Source organism: Anolis carolinensis, chromosome 3 (assembly GCF_035594765.1).
Source record: "Anolis carolinensis isolate JA03-04 chromosome 3, rAnoCar3.1.pri, whole genome shotgun sequence".
Taxonomy (NCBI): Eukaryota; Metazoa; Chordata; class Lepidosauria; order Squamata; family Dactyloidae; genus Anolis; species Anolis carolinensis.
The window spans coordinates 78533472-78541737 of record NC_085843.1 but is presented as its reverse complement, the minus strand read 5'-3'; the positions used below and the strand labels follow the sequence as shown (position 1 = coordinate 78541737).

Sequence of the window (8266 nt, the reverse complement as noted above, 5' to 3'; positions counted from 1 at the left end):
CCTTCCTTGAGACCGTCGGCGAGGGCTCCGTCCCTTTCTGCTCCGCGATGGGTGTCTCTGCGAGCGTCCCCTTTGCCCCGTGGGCGAGCCCGGCGTCGCCTCTGCCCTCCCAGCTGAACGACTCCTAGGCGAGAAAGAAAGGAAGGAAGGGAGAGCGCCCAGAACTGGAGCCAGAGCTCGCTCGGGGGGAAGCGGGGAGGAAGGATGGAAGCGCCCGGCAGCAGCGCTGGATCGGCGTAGGAGCTCTTCAGAAGCAACAACAACCCCCAGCTGGTTATTACCTCCTTCGCCCTCGTTATTTCTTCGAGCCACCCACCGCCCTCCTTCCCTTCGTCGGCAAAGCCCTGCTCGGTTCCCAAGGAAGGCAGGAAACCATGATCGCGTGAGCGGGGGAGAAACGTGCAGCGACCAGGTAGGGCTCCGACGGGCCCCACGTCCAACTCTTCCTTTCCCTTGCAAAGTTCTGGTCTTCGTTGCATTCCTCGCCCTTCGTTACATAACAAAAAGAGAGAGGGGGGGATTCATTTCAGATCCCTTTCGGAGCTTCTTCATTCGCGAGTCAAATAAAATAAACTAAAGCCAAACAAGAAGAGATGGGAGAAGGGGACGCCTGCGAGGAAAGCAACCCCTTGGGTTTTGCCGAAGGCTTTCATGGCCGGAATCACTGGGTTGCTGTGAGTTTTCCGCGCTGTGTGTTCTTTATGTTCCAGAAGCACTATCTCCTGACTTTTCGCCCACATCTATGGCAGGCATCCTCAGAGGTTGAGAGATCTATTGGAAACTAGGCAAGTGGGGTTTATATATCTGTGGAAGGTCCAGGGTGGGAGAAAGAACTCTTCTCTGTTGGAGGCAAGTCAGAATGTTGCAATTGGCCACTTTGATTAGCATTTAATAGCCTTTCAGCTTCAAGGACTGGATTCTTACTGCCTGGGGAAATCCTTTATTGGGAGGTGTTAGCTGACCCTGATTGATTCATAGAATCATAGAGTTGGAAGAGATCTCGTGGGCCGTCCAGTCCAACCCCATCCTGCCAAGAAGCAGGGAAATCACATTCAAAGCACCCCCGACAGATGCCCATCCAGGCTCTTCATAAAAGCCTCCAAAGAAGGAGCCTCCACCACACTCCGGGGCAGAGAGTTCTACTGCTGAACAGCTCTCACAGTGAGGAAGTTCTTCCTAATGTTCAGGTGGAATCTTCTTTCAGGTCTGGAATTCCTCTGTTTTCTGAGTGGTGTTTTTTATTTACTGTCCTAATTTTAGAGTTTTTTAAATACTGGTAGCCAGATTTTGTTCAATGCTAATCAAGGTGGCCAGTTGCAACATTCGCACTTACCTCAGGCAGACAAGAGTTTCTTCTCCCACCCTGAACATTCCACAGATATATAAAACCCACTCGCACACTTTCCAACATACCTCACAACCCCTGAAAACGCCTGCCATAGATGCAGGCAAAATGTCAGGAGAAAATGCTTCTGGAATATGGCCATACAGCCATTGGGTTTGTTTTTCTTCCCCCGAATGGGATTCTGTTTTTGTTTGGAAACTGGGATGTTGGCAGAAAAGGCCGGTGGTAGAGTGGGTCTGTGTGTGCGTCTTTCTTCTTTTGCTGCTTCCTTCCCCAATTTGAGGGTAATCCTTGTTCCACTCTGAATTGGCGGGGCTTCTGTGTACCAGAAAGGAAAGAGGGCTCCCACTCTCAGCAATGGGCTTTCCTTCCTGCCCTCAAAGCCAGAGGGTGAAGGGGAGAAAAGAGGGGAGGAAGCATGAGGCCGTCAAATGCTATCTCGCCCTGGACGCCTGGAAAGTTGAGATTTCTTGCTCCCTTTCCCAGGGAGTAAAATGAGGCTGACATTACATGGTTGTCATTGTGTGTGTGTGTGTTTTTAAAAAAAGACATATTATTAACTCAAGTCTATTTGGATCCCTTGTGTACAAAAAAAAACCCCATGATTTTATGAAGAAAACACTATCGTGTTCGGGTTGCTGTGAGTTTTCTGGGATGTATGGGATGTATGGCCATGTTCCAGAAGCATTCTCTCCTGACATTTCATCCACATCTATGGCAGGCATCTTCAGAGGTTTTAGGGTATATTGGAAACTAAGCAAGGGAGGTTTATCTGTGGAAGGTCCAGGGTGGGAGAAAGATGTCTTGTCTGTTGGAGGCAAGTGTGACTGCGGCAATTAATTACCTTGATTAGCATTGAAAAACCTTGCAGCTTTACAGCCTGACTGTCTGGAATGCTCCTGTTTTCAGAGTGTTGTTATTTATTTACTGTCCTGATTTTAGAGGGTTTTTTTAAAATACTGGTAGCCAGATTTTGTTCATTTTCATGGTTTCTTCATTTCTTTAAAATTATCTACATAATTGTCAAAGGATTCCCCCAGGCAGGAATCAGCCAGGCCATGAAGCTGCGAGGCTTTAAAATACTAATCAAGGTGATTAACTGCAGCATTCACACTTGCCTCAAATGGACAAGAGTTCTTTCTTCCACCCTGGACCTTCCACAGATATATAAACCCCATTTGCCTAGTTTCCAGCAGATCTCACAACCTCTGAGGATGCCTGCCATAGACATGGGTGAAATGTCAGGAGAGAACAATTTCAGAACATGGCCATACAGCTCGGAAAACTCACTGGAACCCAGTGATTCTGGCCATGAAAGCTTTCGGCAACACTATTGTGTTTGTTTGTTTCATGGTGGCAGGGAAGACGCAGAACGGTCTGGTTACGAAACAGATCAAGAGAGTTAATTCCAAAATTAAAGCACTTGGAGAAAGCAAGGCACTGCTTCACAGAAGACTTAGTTTGGCAGTGCCCCTTAGGCAGGGAAAAACCTTCCCATGAAGCTTGAACTGGGAAACAGCAGGGCTGGTATACCCTTTTCAATTCATCCCAGATGGAGTTGGGATGGGGATGGCATTGTCCCTGATTTCAGTGGCACCTTGAATTTGTTCTGCAGCCGGACCATGGCTGTGCTAGAAGGGGAGATGAAGCCCTGTAGCAGGAGATGTGTGGCACTGTGACGCAATGTCACACAACCAGGCAGAGGCCCCCGCTGCCTTCCTGGGTCTTCCAAGGAGGAATCGTTCTGCGATGGCAGAGCAGCAAGCTGGAGAAGTCTTCCAGCTAATGAGGTGGTGCCTAATTTGACTTGCTCTAAAGAACAGAGCACACTATCACCATGGCGACCCAGGGAATATTCACTTCACTTCCACAGAACATACAGAGAGGGGGGAATCTATCCCAGTTGTGAGCCAGGTGTGTGGGGTAAGGAAAGGTTTACTATCAATGACTTCTAAAGTTCAGGGCTCTGGAGCTGGATGTTGATTTTAGAGCTTGTCAGCCACAGGAAGGGAAGCCTCGCAAACCCAGCATCAGGACCACGGACAGTGCCAAAAGGCCAGTGAATGAAGTCATCTGCAGGAGTGCTAGGAAACCAGTGTGGCTTCCTGAAACTTTCCGCTCTGAAGTCAATGCAATCATGAAAAAAATGATACTCACAGATAATGTAATGAGCTTGTAGTGCAGAGGTATATGACATACATTACACTGTGCAGGTACACTTTAAATGAGCAATCCATTCTGTTCCTGGCAATGGTGCAATGGCAGAATAGTTCCTTGAAATAAAGACAGCAAAGGCTCCAATGGCACCTTGAAAACTAACATATTTATTGCAGCACTATAGCCGATAGTTCACAAAAATCCACAGTGTTAGTTTTTAAGAAACTGAATGGAGCTTTTAAGGTGTCATAAAAATCTTTGTTGGTTTTTAGCCACAAGAGACTGACACAGTTACCTTCTCCTGGAAACTGAAATGCAGAGCAGCTCCAGGAGGTACAAAATGGAAATTCTATGGATCAGGAAGTTTTGGAAAGGGATTGAGAGTGATCTGTAAAACATACGTTCATTTGTTCTCTGTTGGCTCAATGCTTCAACTTTTCATGTCACTAGATAATAGTGAAGCAACTGTTTCATTCAATGCACTATGTTGTCAGGGCGCACTCTGAATGGAAAGAACAGCTTTTCCAAATGAAAAAGAATAAAAGGGAGGCTTAGGTACCACTCACCTCCATTCATTTCTACATAAGCTTGTAAAGCTTACTTTTTGCCTTTATTTATACATGATGGTTATGCATTGATGGCACTAACACATCAGTTAGAATTACAGTACCAGGACAAAGATGGGGAGAGGTGGAAAGTTGATTTGCTTCTGCAGATAAATATTTGGGATTTCCTATAGATCAGTAAGAATTTCTGATTGCCAGTTATTTAACTGTAGCAGCAACAAAATGATCCCCACAAACACATATGCAACCACACACTCTAAATTGTACCATCAAAATTACTAATCCTTGAAGCATCCAGGAATGTGTGAAAGAACGGTGTGAACCCCATTCAGTTCAAAGATTCAGAACAAAGCCTTGGATTCAGAATCCATTAATGTTTTGTCTACATCATTTGCAGTAGGCACCCATTGATGGATCTTAGGGTCTGAGTAAAGAACAAAGTTGACCCCACAAGCCCAATGTCTTCCTACTCCTACACACATCAGGAGAAACGTAAATGTCCTTAGTCTTCATTTGTCATCTTAAAGATAAAGCAAGATAACTATATCAAGCATGCCTTCACAGAAGTAATCAGCAGCATTCATGCTGCATTTTGCCCCAACTAAAAGTGGATTATCAATGAGGCCCTTATACAGGTTGATGCTTTCTTATCCAGAAATCCTAAAATCTCCAAAAAAAACTTACGTATTTATTTATTTTTTTGCCACCAGCTGCCCACTTCTGCCTTTGAGGACACAGCTGCTGGTGGTGAAACAGTTTCATTTTCTACTATTTCTCAGATCCTCAGCCTTTCTTGTTTCTCCAGCCTTGTGCCTCATACATATGTTAAATATGAATGAGACACTTCTGAAAAGGTACTGTATTCCAAAATCCCCTCCTTGCACACAAAAAATCCAAAATACTTCTGGGCCCAAGCATTTTGGATAAGGGATAGTTAACCTGTAGTACACAATAGCACATGAAACACGGGATACTGGAGCAAAATACTATGAAACACAATAGGAAGAAGACTCTCCCTTTTTGAAAATGTGGGAACTTTTCAGCTGCTGCATAAGTCTTGGAAAGTGTTTTGAGTATGTCTTCTGAGTGTGAAAAGTAAATAGGAAAGTATCCCCTGCAAATCTTCTAGAAAATCCTCTAGGTCAGTGGTTCTCAACCTGTGGGTCCCCAGATGTTTTGGCCTTCAACTCCCAGAAATCCTAACAGCTGATAAACTGGCTGGGATTTTTGTGAGTAGTAGGCCAACACATCCGGGGACTCATGGGTGTCTCAGCTGAGGGTGTCTTTTTCATTCCCAAGCCTAGTTGCAGAAATAATTACACAGACATCATAATCCTTTAGTGACATATCTGTGAATAGGTGGTAAGCCACCACTGGGCTGATGGAATTACTATAGCACCAAATGGATATTGAATAGTAAGAGAGAAAACACAAAAGTGAGATGGAAGGGGAGAGAACCATACCTAAAATGGCATAAAAACAAAATCAACCCTCAACATATTCAAAAACATTACCAATATCACCAATCAAGGATTGTGCTGGCAAAAATTCTGAAATTCCTCCCACATATAGAAGGCACCATTAGCACATTTGCCTATTATGGCAAACTTGCTAAAATAAGGCACAGAAGACAGGTGTATGCTGTGGCAGGTTTGCAAAGCTGCGTGGGGTGCCTTGTCACTCCCTGTTGTTAGAGTGGGGCCATGTGTTGGAGTTTGGAAGCCCAAAGGCATCTATCCCATGTACCTGTTAAGTAAGGGAGTTCCTAAGTACTTGTGTGAGCTCTGAGGCCAGGTTGTTTTGCATTGGTTATCTTGATGTTCAAATGGCCTGTTTTTCATAATTTCCCAGTCTCAGAACTCCCCTTTGTAATTCTAGTCTAGAGATAGATTTCTCTGAATTCAATCAACATCCATGAAGTTTGCATACCGTTGATGATTCAGTGCATATCTAGGTGCTGAACTATACCATACCTATATTCTCCCATAGCAACATGAGTGAAGGAAATCATTAAGAAGCAATTTCTTAGTTCATTTCTCCTTCTCAAGGACAGGGAATAATTTGAGCCAGGTCTGGAGCTGGTGTATTATGTCATCAGTGGGGGATATCACCATAGATTGAAGGGACATATAATACATTATAAGTGTGCTCTTCCTTTCTACCTCATATATCCTGCCCACAAATCTGCTCTGAAAGTTGCTTTCAAGTCTTTATTCCCAGTTTTTGCCCTTATGTTTTTCATGGCATAGTCATATCCGGCATCCTACTAACCTAGTGTGACTTCTCTCAAATCCTATACCCCAGGAGTTAATGGCTACCTCCCGCTCTGGTCCTGCCAAAATTGAGGAGCAAACTGTGCCACCAAATGGGAGCAGTAACTCAGGAAATCTCACTTTAAACAAAATACTTGACTTAAATGAGGTTTATTTTGTTGGCACCTAAATCCAGTGGCACATTTTGTTATCAAACTTCAACAGCATGTTTTTGTAGGGCCGTTTTGAAGTGCACACACCCCTGTTATACTCTCTCAGCAGGTAGATATTCAGTGCAACATTTTTCCCTAAATGTAGATGCTATAAAACTTCATCATTTCAATGAAATTCGGAACAGTGTTGGCACAGCCACATTACTCTGTGGACTGCACCATATGTACACAATTTTCTTTTCACTTGGGAAATTAGAAGCGAGGCTACCAGCCAATATAATTTTCTTTTTGTAAAGTGCATGGATTTTATTTCACTTTTGTGTTCACATTCATGCTGAGAAAAAATGGTTAGGGCTAATTTTTATAGAACCATGGAAGAAATTGCCATTAGGTCCTATGCTCGCACTCAATAAACCATTTCTTCCACAAAAATCTCATTTCAGCTTAAATCAGCCCACAGCTTTTCTGGAGCTAGGAGTTTGTCAATAGAAGGATTTTTGCACATCTAAAATACAGAACATAAAACTGTTGTCAATAACCAAATATAAAGGACTCAAAGACAATTGCTACATCTCTTCATATCATGACTTGAGGGAAAATCCTATTGAACCCAATGGGACGAACTTCAGGATATGTAAGATAGTTTCAGTAGTTATTTCATTTCAAAACCACTGGGTAAAATTAATTTCTACAACAGGAGGCGACTGCAAAAGTAACAACTATATTCACATTTTAAAAATGTTATGGTTTGTTTTTCATGTTGATTGAGAACTTCTCTGAACTATAGTGTTGGCATTGCTAGTTCCCTATTTCTATTTCTTGCAACCATTATTTCTGTCTATAGTTAGAAGTGCAAGACGATTAAGAACAGAAAGGAAAACAGGAAAATAACAGTGTTCGTTTAGAGGAAAAATCTTTGCATGAGTCATTTTAGTTCTGTTCCCTATGTCAATGTATTTTCTTTCTCTTTTTTCCTCCTTTTGGATTTTGCAAATACATTTCCCTTTTGTTATTTCTGCAGTCTCACAATATATTTAATGCAGAGAGAGAAATATTTGAAAATACACCATTGAAATTAAATGTCAGGTGTCTATGGTTCACTAAATTACATCATGATATATCTCAGTGCCAATCATTGGAATTGAAGGAAGGAGAGTGTGTATCTGTGTAATTATGCCCATTTCAAACTCCATGGACCTAGAAATTAATAACAAATTCTTAGAAATGTTGAAAATAAAAGCTCCAGATTATATGAATAGAGAGAATATATTGTGCATTTTCACTGTGCATTATTCTAATTTCAAACTTTTTTTGATCATATTGTGAAAAGTAAAGAAACTGGCAATAACTCAACCTACTCCTAATCTGGAACCTGTCATGTGTGATAGACTACAATTTCCATCATCCCATGTTAGTTTGTGATGATGGAACATGCAGAAATCCGCAATGTATCAATTTGGGTTGACTGGATGAAAGTGACTACGGGGATTTTAAAAAGAATTCAGGCAATTAAAAGTCATAAGGAAGAACATTTTTGGTGTGTGCCTGCCTTCATTCAGCTGCTGGCCAGTCCCTTTATGACTTGGGTAAATTTACATTTGGCAACAGCTTACGCAGTATGGTGGAACTCAATGGGATGTTGTTCATACTTTTTCATATCTTCAAATCAAAATACGCAAAGGCTAAGACAAGCAAGTCAAAAACATTGGCTTTCCTAAACAGTGATACAGATGTTGCATTCAGCTTACACTAGATATGTATATATATCACATT

General features: G+C 42.4%; 1 protein-coding gene across 1 annotated transcript in view; it reads left to right on the top strand.

Annotated features, from left to right (window-relative positions):
• Positions 1-272: 272 nt before the first annotated feature.
• The window catches only part of kcnj6 (potassium inwardly rectifying channel subfamily J member 6), a 173969-nt gene continuing 165975 nt past the window's right edge, over positions 273-8266 (top strand). Inside the window, exon 1 of the mRNA XM_008107530.3 lies at positions 273-412. The gene's annotated coding sequence lies outside the window, so the exon portion shown is untranslated. The remainder of the gene's footprint in view (positions 413-8266) is intronic.